This window comes from Phalacrocorax aristotelis, chromosome 1 (genome assembly GCF_949628215.1).
Source record: "Phalacrocorax aristotelis chromosome 1, bGulAri2.1, whole genome shotgun sequence".
Taxonomy (NCBI): Eukaryota; Metazoa; Chordata; class Aves; order Suliformes; family Phalacrocoracidae; genus Phalacrocorax; species Phalacrocorax aristotelis.
In genome coordinates this window covers 123530825-123544930 of record NC_134276.1, presented here as the reverse complement: position 1 = coordinate 123544930, position 14106 = coordinate 123530825, and the positions used below count along the sequence as shown (strand labels likewise).

At 39.3% G+C, this 14106-nt stretch overlaps 1 long non-coding RNA gene across 1 annotated transcript in view; it reads left to right on the top strand.

Moving 5' to 3' along the window:
• Positions 1–14106, top strand: part of LOC142052155 (uncharacterized) — a 188914-nt gene that overhangs the window by 137175 nt on the left and 37633 nt on the right. The window contains exon 4 of the long non-coding RNA XR_012658742.1: positions 9996–10081. This is a non-coding gene — a long non-coding RNA (uncharacterized LOC142052155). The remainder of the gene's footprint in view (positions 1–9995; positions 10082–14106) is intronic.

The window sequence follows — 14106 nt, the reverse complement described above, 5'->3', positions numbered from 1 at the left end:
GCTTCCAGTAATTTCTGGAAATTACTGGAATGGGTGACATTTTAATGGTGGTTTCATCGAACACAATGCTCTGCAAAATTTACATATTTTGGTTTGTGGACTTTAACATTAGGGTTGGGTTTGGTTTTTCTTTTGCTGTTTTATTTCTAACTCTTCTTCCAAATCAGGCTTCATTCACAGTTTCATTAGGATAGCTATTTTTCACAGTGAAAAATGCCTAAATGGAAATTGCTATGTTTTTGATAGTTAAACCATGTTTTCTCAGTAAAGGAGTCTATTTTTGCTTGACACCTGCCCCATTTCTCTGGAAAAATAGACTGATTTGTGAATTTTTAATGAAATCCAAAGAACCTTGAATTTTAAGCTGGTTTTGGTTTCTTCCAATATTTCTCTCATCCCCACCCTCTTGGAGCTGGACCAAGACAGAGCATATTTGCATGTGCTGTTAAGTCACTGGTGTGAAATTCTGGCTTAATTGACATCAGTAGTTGTTATTAATTTCAGTGAGAAAGGAACTTCTTCTACGGTGAGCAGGCAACGAATAGAAGAACGTATCTAGCTAGCAGTCCAGTCAGAAACTTGAAATTCTCTTTGAAGGTCTCCGCTATCTCTTTGGCTTCTTATGATCACACCTTCACATAAAGTGATTTACCAGCATGTTCACAGATAGAGGATGCCTCAGACACATTTGTGTGAAGGTATTTTTCCATGAACATTTGTGTTGAGTCCTGTCCCAGCCTCCCCGCACCCTGCCCCATGTCTCCCCTTTAGAGTTACCAGTGGAAAAAGTCAAAATTAACTAAAAAAATCCAGGAACAGAGCTATAAAACTTATGCAAAGACTCAACTGTTTCAGTGTTCAGGATAGTCTTTTAAGAAGGTTCACAGGCTTTGTGGCTGCCTTCTCTCCTAATATGGGATTCCTTCCATGAGTTAGGTGACCAGCTGGTTAGGGAAATGTTGGATTCAATGTAGGACAGATTATATGACTAGAACTCCAGGGACTGCCTTGTCCGTAGATGAGAACTGGCTGCTTCAAGTAGTGTTTTGGCAAAGGAGGAGTGCAGGGAGTAGTCCAATTATTTACAAATACACAGGTTGCCCTGAACTCAGTAGCAACAGACAGTGGCAGTTCTTTCATCTGGAGATCTGTAATCCTCTTTCTCCAACACTTTCTGAACTTAAGAAGCTGTGTCTTGTGTATCACAATGGCTTCCTTGTGACTATTCTGTTTTTAAGCCCACAGCGTGCAAATTTCAGTCTTTAGCACCTACGTCTCCAGGAAAATCCCTGTAAATATATCTAGACTTTTGCTGATTTTCAGTTTTATGTTACATGGCGTTGAACAATAGTTATGCTACTATCTTGGTGCAAGAATAGGCATTGGTATTCTTTCCATGTAGCTTGAAAGATGGACACTTAATACATGGATTAACTCTATCCAGGTATGTGATTGTCTTTGGATTGAATAATATTCTGACAGCAACTTCAATCAACTTTCAGCATGAAGATTTTCAAATTTTTTTTTTTTAATTCATCCATAGAAGTTGTCTGATTTTACTTTAGATCATACAGGATGGACTGCAAAACTTGTGAGAATACTGTTGTATTTTGTAATATTTGACTATGATGAAATTTGCAGTGCAGACAAATTATGAATAGCAAATAACTTGCAAGCATCCCATAGGCTGTTACAATGCATAAAACATGTATTTCTAGATGATTAAATGGTGATTCATATACTGTGAACGATGATTTATGGGCAGTTCACAAACAGAGAAACCTACTGTTATTAATTAATTGCTGTAGCTAATTCTCTCAGTTCAGTCGCTCATGGCTTGGACAGGATTTAAATTAGTAACCAGTATTATAAGTGTTTGAAATCCATTGAAGATGCCCTCAGAGCATCTGGGCCCCCTCCTATGAGAGTTCTTAGTTTAGTCTGATTTTTTCATGATTAGTTTATGTGTTTGTTACTAGTATTTGCAGAATGTTCTTGATGGCATTTATGTTTTTTTGAACAAAAATACTACCTTAGCCCTTAAAGACAGCACACCATTATTTATTTTTATGTAATATAATTTTTATGGTTAAGCTTAATCTTTATTAGTATTTACACCTTTCCTGCAAACAATTCTCAGCACAAAATTAGATTGTGTTGACTGCTGATTCTTGTTCCAGCTGATGATTAGAAATTGTACTGAATTCAAAACATTTCCAGCCCAAGGAAAAAATTTCATTCACAGACTAATATGTGGTTGGGTCCTCTGTCCTAACTTTTTAATGTTTCCAATAGATGCTTCTGAGCAAACCAGAAGGACTAATAAATAGGATAGATAAAGAAAACTATCAAAACATGGTTGAAATAGCTACAGAAAAGCAATCAAAAACATTTGCCAGTGCTCTGGAAAATTAGACATTCATTACAAAGTCACTGCACAGTGCAACTGTGAAGCAATAAGATCACTTACACGCAAAAATGAATTGCTTCATAAGGCTTCGTTTATAATTTGACGTTCATATAAAGCCCAAATATTCTCCAAATAGATTAAACTCACCTGGGCCCCAGTCTCTGGTATGACATCAGAAAATGAAATGTACTGATACACAAGCGCTACAAGCTAAACAAAACGAGCCATGATCTGGCCTAGATAAAAGCACTAAGAAAAGCTCACAGAACTGTCATAGGAAGTCACATTCGCTTGCAGAGTGGTTTGGCTAGCCTGAAGGGATCGGGTTTTTTTTATATATACACTAAAACCAAATATGTAAGAAGTTGGGGACCCTGGCATTTTAGTCTGGAGCCAACCCTGTTTAGATCAGATTTCAAGTCTCCGTGTCCCTAAGAGTGAACTTGGGACTGAGAGTGAGAGTAAGAGTGTGCAAGGAGGGACAGAGGAGGAAACCCTTGTGTTGATCATGAAAAAGATTTGGAAAATTTTGAGAAACCATGAGGTTCCCAGTGGCCTCTGGATGCTAATGCAGATGAATAGAGATAGCTCTCTTTCTAGCCAAGAATAACAGAGAAGTTTGTGGCAAAGGTCATACAGGAAGAAGCAAAATGGAGCAGTGAGTGCAGCCATAGTGCACTTTGGTGGCAGATGGACCAACAAAGGTACCAAATGTGGAGTGATAAATTAGGGTTCCCTATTACCAACATGAATGATGACAAGTGGAAAGCCATCACATCAATTAACAAGTACCTGAGTGAGATGCCAGGAGAAGAGGTGAGCAGGTTTTTAAGACTTTTATCACTGAAAGTAAAAGCCTGTCTTGGAGGGACAGCACAGTAGGCTAAGTTTTGTAATATTGCGTTTGTTAGTGAATGGAGGATCATGGCCACTTCTAGATATGAAAAAGCCTTTCCAACAGGTACTGAGGGATGCTAGAGGGTTTCTGGCTAGTGGGCATCTGGAAGAAAAGGTCCCTGAATGTGGTATGTTTGCTCTGCAGGTTAAGGACTGCTGTCCATCTTATATCTGCCCCTGGTTCTGTACACTGGCAGGCTGCATGGAGGCAGATGGCAAGTGAATTGGTGCTGATGTTTTGCAAAACCTTAAATGTAGTTCACTGTAAGCCCTGGTGGTGCAGTTTTTCTCCTGTCTCATTGTATGTGTGTATATACTACCTCCTGCTTTGCTGTTCCAGCGTCGCTGGAAGAGAAGTTGGGAACTTTGTTCTGTGGTTTACACGCCCCTTTCCTCCATCCCATGTCAAAACCTCTCTTAAAAGCATCATAAAGTTATATTTAGAATGATTTTACATCATACAAATATGTGTGTGATTATATACCTCTGACTTTTCGCTCTTGTTCTTTCTCCTTCTATTTTATTATTAGGCCATCCCACTTGGTTGCATCAATTGGTGTTTTAAGAGAACTATTTATAACAGTTTAAAATAGTGTGTGAAATTGCTGTAAATGTGTTCTTTAGTGCACAGGCAGGTGAATGACTCGATGTATGTGAAGAAAATATAGGAGTTTGCTTATTTCATCAAATAGCCAGAAGCACATTTTCCACAAAACTAAGTAGTTTTTTTCCCCCACATTCAACTCACAAGGTCTTATTAGTCTTATTTATGTGTATCCCATGGGCTGGGCAGTGGTGGTGGGAGCATTTTAATATTTCACAGTACTAAAAAAGAAGTATTGTAAGACCACCAAGTACAGAAGTGCTGTGAAACCAGGAGATCAGTAGGATTTCATGGGTCCGTTGCTCACCTCAGATGGCTGGTACTGTAGAAACCTGGAGAAAGTACTTTGCCTTAGAGCAGCTAAAGGTTAAAGAGAAGAAACTTAGGGAAGAGGACAGTGCTTGACTTGCAGAGTGACCTGCAAAGGCTTCACAGGGAGAGAAGGGAAGGAGAGGGGTGATCTAGGGAGTAGCTGAGGTAAATCTATGCCAAAAGGGGAAAATTTGTATGAAAAAAAGTAGGGATGTAGCTGGAGATTGATACAGCAGAAGGAGAAAGAGAAAAACAAGGCTCTGGCCAGGGCAAAAGAGGTGGCCTGATGGGGAGGTTGCAGCAAACAGGTGATCGCAATGGCAAGTGATCAAGGACAAAGTGACAAAAGAATCTTACAAATGTCACTGCAGCTCCAGCAGCTGCTCCTGATAGCTTTGGGGTCTGACTACCTCTTCATAGCACCCTCACCTCTTCATTGGTACCTGCTTACTAATGGCTGTGAATTGCCTCCAAGCATCTACATGTGGAAAGGGTCTCCTGAGCTTAAAAGAGATGCCGGGTAGTAAAGAGTGCCCCAGGCACATCCACATCTTTTATTTCCCATCCCTGCCTTTTCACTATTCTTCTGTCACCCTGCAGGCGTTCCCATTGCCGCAGTCTCTGGCTGCTGTCCTAGAGCAATCTGGGCATCATTGCAGCTTTACCTTTCCAGGAACAAAGCCCGCTTGCATAACTATGGTGCGCCCTTATTCTGTTAGGTCTCCTGCTGCCTTGGAGCTCTGCCTGATTGGAATTGGGTCCTTCATGGACAGAAGCATTCCTGTTCAGAGCTTTTGCCCAGCAGTGCTGTGAGACCTATGCAAGAATAATCTTTCTCATTTTCTGGAATCTCAAATCCGAAACAAGTTTTTAACAAAAATGAGCACAGTAGAGCACCTAAGGAGGCTCTGATAGAAGGTAAAGCTAGAGAAAATGAAGATGGCTGGGGGTAGTATTACTGCAGTGCTATTGTTTTCTGGGTTCCGGTTTAATTTATTCTTTTATGTGTCCTGAACATTTGTAGATTTGATTTAAGCTCACTGTAAGGCAAGCTACAGCACAAGTAAAGATTTAGGATGGGAAGGATGATGCCTGTTATTCATTCATTCCCCTGACATAATCTGTCCAGTCAGATATGCTCATGTCAAATTAAAATATGAGGCTTATGTTGTCCCAGGTGCTTATCTAACGAGTGGATAGGCCACTAGAAAATTCGTTGATTTTGTGTACTTCTGTCTTTAATAGTTTTCAGAGGGGAATCCTGCCATGCCAAAGTCTGATTGTTCCCGTTGCCCAGTACATTTTTATATCATAGAAATAAACAAAATTGAGTTTCTGTAGTCATTCCAATTGCAATCCCCCAACTTTGTTGTTGCAAGGGATACATGCTTTTTTCTTTTCCTTTGCTGAATCTGTATTCTTTAACAAAAGAATCTGAACTAATAGTGTGAAAAGACTCCCAAAAGTTATTTGGTTTAACTTTAAAAGAATCTACTTAGAGATAAATTTGTTTAAAATGTGATAATCAGCATCTCTACCGCTGATATGAATTGTGAACCTGGAGTAAAAAAAATCTCGAGCTATCTGGTTGGTGTGAGAAAAAGGAATGGGACCAAAACTAAAATTTATAACAGCCCAAGTATACAGCCAGCATCTAGGTTGCTTTGGGGCCTTCCCTCAGCACACTGGCTTTGTCATGTAACCTGGGGTTGTTAGATCTGAGTGATTGTAGAGCCCTAACCCTTGGTCCTGAGTGCAGACAATTCTTGTCCTGTCTCAGAGCCATTAGTTGATGTGGAGGTCATTTCAATTGCATGGAGGAAGTTGAACAAACTCTTCTCTGAGTGGTATTTCAGAATTCCAGCATCTGTCTCAAGACTGGAAGGATCTACAGTGTGCATACCAATTTCCCCTCTCATGCCTTTGTCCACTTGGGCTGATATATCTTGGAGTCCCTGGGAAAGACGTTTCATAGCACTGTGCGCACCCGCACCCGCTCACAAAAAAGCCTGACATGTCGTGTATCTACATTGCAGTTCACAGTGCAGTGGCATTTTGACATGGTATAACTCAATTTGTCTAAAACGCCTAACTGGAGGGCACTTCTTCTAGGTGTAATTCTTAGCTTAGTGGGCTAAGTCACTCTCTGAAGGTGGGTGTCCATCTTCAACTATTAGAGGAAGAACCCAGCTGAATTGGGCCCCTACAGTTTGGGTGGTGGTATCCAGGTGGAATCCAGGTTGTTGTCTTTCTCAAAACAGGGGCATAAGCATTAAGAAATTAGTATTCTGAAGCAGATGTAATGTGATTTGTCTGGTTTTCTGGGAAGTTATCTCTGATGACATGCATTCTTCCTTGTTGCTTAGAAGAATGATGGCTATCTGTGTAAAGTTAAATAGGATGGAACCATATATATAGAACTGAAGTACAGTGCAAAATCTGAGATATGAAATTCTGTCTATTTAGGGGGAAATGCTGAACAAATTTTGCTTCAACTTTTTTCCCACTTTTTGTTCTACCAGTTACAAGTGTATGAGTTCCCCTGGATTGTTTTAATTTGATTTTACATCAGACCTCTAGCAACAGTATCTTTCCAAGCCACTTTTCCTCTTCCGAACAAAGTGACTTAATTTTATATTATTATCGTTATTGATGATTTTCTGCACTTTCAGTCATGAGCTTGCAAATATTTTCCCAGAAAGCTTTTCCCCATTGGATTTTCAGCTTCTGAGTTTTTTTTTTTTTGAAACGGGAGTACTCAGAAATTCCAAAATTTTCTGTGACTGAGCTACCTACAGGGCATGTTAAAGGCAGACAGTATTGATGCTGAACTGATGTCTTTCAAAATAATTCCTGTTGGCATCACGGTGCTCTTTCTCCATTTTATTTTATGTGTGATTAGCGTATCACATACTGGATATTAGAGTTTACCTAATTTATAGTATCTGTGGTACCTGCCTGTATACATTGGCCTGTTGACATGCTTATATGAAATCCCCCTGTGAAACTGTTAAGGAATACCGAGAATATAAACTGTGTCTTGCCACAAGCAGGTTAATTTGGATTATATTTGGAGTCTTAGAAACTTACAGCAAGCATTTTGGGTGAGGGAAAGGGACACCTACTCATGATACGCTCACTCAAATTATCCTGCTGTCTTACCACCAACAACAAAAAATCCCAGAAGACTGTAGACAAAGCACAAAGATATGAAAGAGTTTCTGAAATAAACAGGGAATTTTCATGAGGAATTTTTGAAAGGGCATGGGCTCAGCCGGGCTGCAGCAGCGTGTCATCTGGCAGAGAGATCTAATTCTGATTTGTTCTGCTTGAGAAATATCTGATCTTATTTAGCTGAAGATCAGAGAATGCAAGATAGACACTTTCTCTTGGGCAGAATCAAGCTGAGAAAGGGGGAAAATTAATCTAGTTTTTCTGTAGCTATCATGAATCAGAGCTTGTAATCATTTTATAAAAGCATGGGCCATTCTTAGGGATACACAAATGCCTCTCTAACATTATTCTGTTGCTGCATGACTTCCAGGTGACCTGGCTAAGATGGTTAGTTCTGAGGTTTTGGCAACATGCTTTTACTTTTCACAGATGTGAGCAAACTGACTAGAAATGCACTAAGATTGAGGAACCAACTGAAGAACCCTTCTAGTAAACAATTGTTGATACTTAAATACAAGAGGCTTTTAAAACACATTTCAGTCAAGAGGAGTCATGTAAATGAGCCTGATAAAACTTGCAAAAGATAGTAAAAAAGGCAATAGCTTCATGTTGTTTTGAGCATGGATCAGACTATGTTTAAGCTGCCTTTCACCTTGAAGTAGGTTTGAATAGAGGCGTACTAGAACAAGCCTAAGATTTCTGAGTACCTTTCCTTCCAGAAGAGTACTTTGCCATTTGCCATTCAGCAATTCTGATTTAGCATTGTATAGCTTGCAATGATCCCGTTCTCACTGTCCAAAACAAAACGAAGCTGCTTTGCATGGAAATTTCTGGAGCAAACTTTCCCATCTGTCTAAAGTGTTAGATGCTTAAAGCCTATCCATGCAACAAATCTGGTTTCATTTTTTGAAGCACCTACATTCAGACAACTCTAAGAGAAAGAGTAATCAGTCACCTTCCTCCCTTCCTCCTTCCACTCCATGACTACCTTCAAGCGTAAGGAAACACAAATCCCTTTGAGATTGTTTTCAGCATTTTACAAATTGATTCCCTCCTGTGATGGCCCAGCGGGATGGGAGGAAGCTGTATGACAAGAGGTTTCATGGACATGAAGGCAAGAGGTATGCACCCAACCTCCTCTTGGGGTAGGAGACAAGGAAGAAGCTTGCTTTTGTGGGCTGTCTGCTTTACCCAACAATATGTGGTGTGATCTATGTAAATGCATACCTACTAAGAATGCCACAGGATGCTGCTTAGTCTGTGTGGAGTCACAGAGTCAGAGTCTGAGTAGCTATAACCACCCAAGAAGTTCAGTAATAATCTCTAAAGAATATTACATCTGAAATGCCTTATTGGTGTTATGAAATCAAAATCATAACAGTAAAAAGCTGGAGTCAAAGCATGTATTTGGCTGAGTATAAGGAGTGCAGCAGCCTCTTGGCAGTTTCATTTGTACCTGAATTACTATAGCATATTCCTGAGTCAGGAAATAAACCAGAAATTTTAAAAGCTGCATGAAGGACTTATGTGTTTAAAGATCTATGATAACCTTGCTGTAACTTTAAAGCCTGTAAGGAAATAGGCACCTGCATAATGAAATGTATCTTTCAAATTACATAGCAATATTAGTATATTTCTACCTTTTTCACCTCAATATGACTACTTGGATCACATCATGCAGAAAAGATGGGTTGAGTCCATATGCAAAATCGAAAGCTGGTCAAGATCCATGCACTAAAAGGCCACGCATTCAATAAAAACATTTTTTATCATGCTGTGCTACTTTGCGTATTTTGTATTCTATCCAGCATACCGTGCTTGTTAGAAATTTCTATAAATATATGTTTTCTGATTTTCAATGAGCAAGAACAAAAACTATAGCTTTAAATTATGGCATTCATATTAAATAGGAGTAGGAAGGTACTCTTTAAGTCAGCTTTTAATCTGCCTTAACAGTGTTTTAGCTTTTGACTTTCATGGAATGATGATACATTGAAGTGTTTGGATTATTGTTCTTTGCAAAGGATAAAATCCTCATCATATAAACATTTGATGGCTTGGCCTGTTAATTTCTGAGTTAAAAAATAACAGTAAGATGGATTTGATTTTTTAAAAGCTTATTTAGAGGTAGCAAAAACCACTTCCTTGAACAATAAATTCTATGAGTAACTAAGCAAGCATTCATTATTAATGGTTGTGCCAAACGTGCCATGTAATTAAGATTGCAAAATGATTTCCATTTAAACCCTAATCCTGTGTTCATATATGGCAGCTCGGGCTCCTGCATTTCTGGAAAGGTCAGTTGATTTCAACATGTCACTAAATGGCGATGCACAGGAAGTATTGACGTGACTGAGAACCCACATGCAGGCTAAAGTAGAAGAACTGCAAGGAAGGGTGTGCTAAATTAAATACACGGTGTGGCATGCACAGCTACAAGCACAACACTGGGGAGATGGACACCTGTCAAATTCTCAAGCAAAGACAATGTGACTGTCATCTGTTCATTTTTTTCCCATAACCACTTATGCAAAGAAATGCAAATATGGGTCTAGCTGGTTGAGGAAAAATAGCATTCTTTTATGTGTTTCTGTGCAGATAAGAAGACCTCAGCAGCTGAAATGTTCACAGCCTAGGACACTTAGGAAGAGAGATGATTCGGGACCATGCGCTCCGGATAGCAGGTAACAATGAGTGGAAATAATAATTTAATTAGCTAACTTCAGACTGACTGATGGGGAGGAGAATGAACTAACGTGAGGGACTCTGATGAAAGGATGTGATGAAGCAAAACAGCAATATAATCAGACCTTCGGTGAGAAGCCTAGATTTCTGAAATTGAACTAGGATCTGTGACTGCAGCCTTCACAGCCAGATCTGTGAACGTATGTGCAAAATGTATTGCTTTGGCTAAAATCTGTTTCCCTTTGTATTGCTTCATAACACATAGCCTCACAGGGTGCAGTTTGAACCCTGGGCATGAAAAGTTAAAATTCAGATAGTCAGGTAGAAAAGATAAGGAAAAAAAGTCCCCTGGGCCTGGTTACCTTCTGCCACTTCTTTTGGTCAATCCGTGAGTGGGTATTTATTTTCCTTGAACATAGAAACTTTGCTGGCACACCTGGCACACATGAGGCTGCTATACTCTTATTTTCCATTTGGTCATTAGCAAGAGCTTGGCTCTTCCAAAGATTCAGAGAAGCCAAAGGATCATTCCAATCAGAAGCCTGAATTTTCTGTTTTCATGCGCATTTTGGGGGAACCTCTCAATGGGGACTGTTCCTTCTGCTTCTTTCCTTTTCTAACTTTGAGCAGTTCTGTGTCCTTGACAATCATCCCTTCTAATGACAGTAAAGGTTTAGGAATTGTTACTATCATCTCACAGAGGGCTGTAAAATAAGGAAATGGCTTTACAAATGATTGTAGACATTTGGTGATGTAAGTTATGACAACTCTGGCAACCTTCAGGTATTGCCAGAAAATCAGAGCGCTCTGCAGGCACATTCTTTGATTGGAAGAAGTGTTCAGGTTAGTTTTTAACTAATGGCAACAAATGAATTGGGAACACTGGGGTTAAATCATGAAAAATACGATGTTGAAAGTTCAGCATTAAACTTTAATGTTTCTCCATTTTATTTAATATTTTTTATTGTAATGTGTTGTAATGCATTGTAAAATACTGGAAGCTACTTTTCCTCCTTGAAGCCCCCTCAATTCCACTAATAACACTTTAAAATGGTAGAAGGTGTGTATCTTTAAGTCAAAATTATTAACTAGTAATGCATTTTGGGAAAGTGGCTTACACATCTAATGTGATTGTACTGGCTGGAACCTGAAATATTGGCTGGAATCTGAAACAGTCTATGCTGGAGATTGTCTCTCAAAACTCCCGAGGCAGACAGTAATAATACCAGCACCTGTATTGCTATGTGCTCTGTACAATTTGGCTGTGATTTTTCCGAGCTATTGAACACCTTCAACTTGCTTTGAAATAACTGCAGACTTAAAGGACATCTTAGAAAGTTTGGATTTGATTTTGGATTCCTTATGATTCAACGGAGTGCTTGTTCTGTTATTTGGATGAGCTCCACTGTAGTGTCGTTACGTATTTTCAGATATGGATTCATAGTGAGGTTACAGAGTTTCCTTAACCTTTGATATTTAGATCTGGGGAACTGGCTTGCGTCCATATCTCAGAGAGCATCTCTTTGCTACATACACCAGCAAACCTTATTTGCAGGAGCTCAGTTGCAAATTTCAGGATTCTTTGATTTATAATCCAAAGCTAGGTATATATTTCCATATAAGCCATTATATCTAGATTTTCAGAGACAAACACAAACTCAGATTTACTTTTGCAAAAATGTCTGGAGCATTTCAAAGTAATTTACATTGCCATTTACCATACTGCTTTATTAATTGCAGTTCAGATCCTCTATGCACCATAGAGTTTAGAGGTCACACCATAAGGACACACTGTAAGTTCAGAGGAAATATACAGACTTTCACAGAGTCCAAGATGATGGAACATTAGAAACTTTTATTCAGTCATAAAAGTCCACACGTGTCACTTCCAGATGTAAAATTTAAAGATTATATGAGCTGTGCTATTAGTTAAGTTCAGTGTAGAAATAGGTTGAGGCTTTCGGGATTATTTTTTCCTTAGCCATCCAGTATATCGAGTTTGATGCAGAGAAACTGTGAAACCAAGTTTTACTTGATGTTCACAGATTTAGGATGATGGGTACAGCCTATTAGATCACCTAGTCTGCTACCTTTAGAAGATAATGCAAGATGCTACGTTTTTCCACTTTTGCTTCCAATTGATCCTGAAAGCCTTGTCTAGTGGAACCTCCATCTCATTGCACAGCTGGAGGCATCTCCATGTGAGAAAAAATAAATGCATCTTACAGGGTGCTTAAAGTGTAGAGCCCCCAGCTTATGCATATTCTGCTATTGTGAATTTCCTGGATAGAAAAGAAACGTGAGGGGGGAAAAGGAGGATTTAATGATCTGGCCAAGTCACCACATTTCCTTGTGTAAGAAGTCCCTACCCTGACTGTGCGTGTGACCCTGATAGAAATGCAGCTGCAACAGCGGGGGTTGCCAGCCAGAGGGAAATTATGAATCCTGAAGTGAAACCAGGTGGAAAACAGTCTGTTACAAAGATTGGAAACTGCTGCCAAAGATGATGAGAGCACACTGATCACCATGATCTTTTTAACAGCAATTAAAAGAACAGCAAGGTTATAACAACACCCTTGCACACTTTATGAGAAGGAGGGTAACACCAGATTAATGAGATAACAAACAAAACTCTGATATTGTCATTGATGACTGAGTTATGATAGATGTAAAATGTGGTGATTTTTTTCCTAAAAAGTGCAGTAATAGTGCAGTTTTGGAACAGAAATTTTGGTAAATGTCAGAAATTAGGTTTTTTAAAAGCTTTTGTGACACATTGTTAAATCCCCTGGTATAAGTTTGCTTCTGTTAGTATGTGGAGGGATGGAAATGAGAGCAAGGGGAATATTTTGAATTAGAAATCAACACTGAGAGGGAAGGGTACTACACAACTCTGGTTTATTCTGGATAACTGATGTCTATGGTGGTGTGTCATTCTGTACTGAGTAGACATCTCGGCAAAGAGCTCCACCTTCTCTCTGTAAACCTGGTAGTTAAGCCAACTAAAAGTGCACAGAATCAGTTGTAACATGCTTCTAATGTGTACCTTTAAACTGAATTATTATCCTTTAAGCACGCTGGAGTAGGATGCGCTTTTTAATTGGGCACCAAGTAGCTGTGACCAACTTTGTTTCTTTTTCTCGTTCATGTCATTTGCAAGTAGAAACAAAAAGTTTTCACTTTGGGCAACTCATGTGAGGGAGCTTTCATATGCCATAGGATGTGTCTGCTAATTTCAGTGGTACTTTTACAGTGCAGTGTAACAGTGTGGTGCCTAGGAGCCAGGACTGCTCAGATATTATCAGAGTAATGCAAGTATTATCAGAAAAGTAACGCACCCACACCCATGTCCATGCACTCTGCGGATGTGCAGCGTGGCTACTGGTTTCTAGGGAGATTAGATGCCATTGCAAGGGTTGTAAAACTTTGAGCCAATGAGCAAGAGAAGCTGGATTAACTCAGTGTTAAGAAAAATAATTTAATGTAGCTCTTTTCTGCTTCTGCTTGTTTGGAGGGTTGGTATTTTCCATTTGCAATAACCACCGTGTGTCAGAGTGGTGAGGAAATGAAGCAGGAGAAACTGAGCTGAGATTTGTGAAATGGGCAAATATTTAAATTAGTAAAGGCAAAGACTTCAGCAGCATCCTCTGAAATATTATATATGTAGGGAAGTATTAGGCCAGTGGCAAATCTGCTCCTGGGATGTGTAACACACTGCCAAACTCAGAAAATGAGAAAATCAATCTAGTGTCAGTTGTTGCCTGGTTCTACTCTCTCTATAGGTTTGTATTCATATATGAAAATACAAATCCTCAGGTTAGTTGTGAATAAACATTAATTCATTGCTTTCAGTGTGTTTCCACCAATTTATCCCAAGTGAGAGACTGGCCTGGATTTAGTGGAGGTAGTAATATCAATGATTTGTCCTCCCTTCTCTTTCCTGAGAAAAGTATTCTAACAGCTGAAGAAGCTGATAAGTCATTTGAAAAGACAAATAAAATACAGGTCTTGCCTCCAGAGTTTA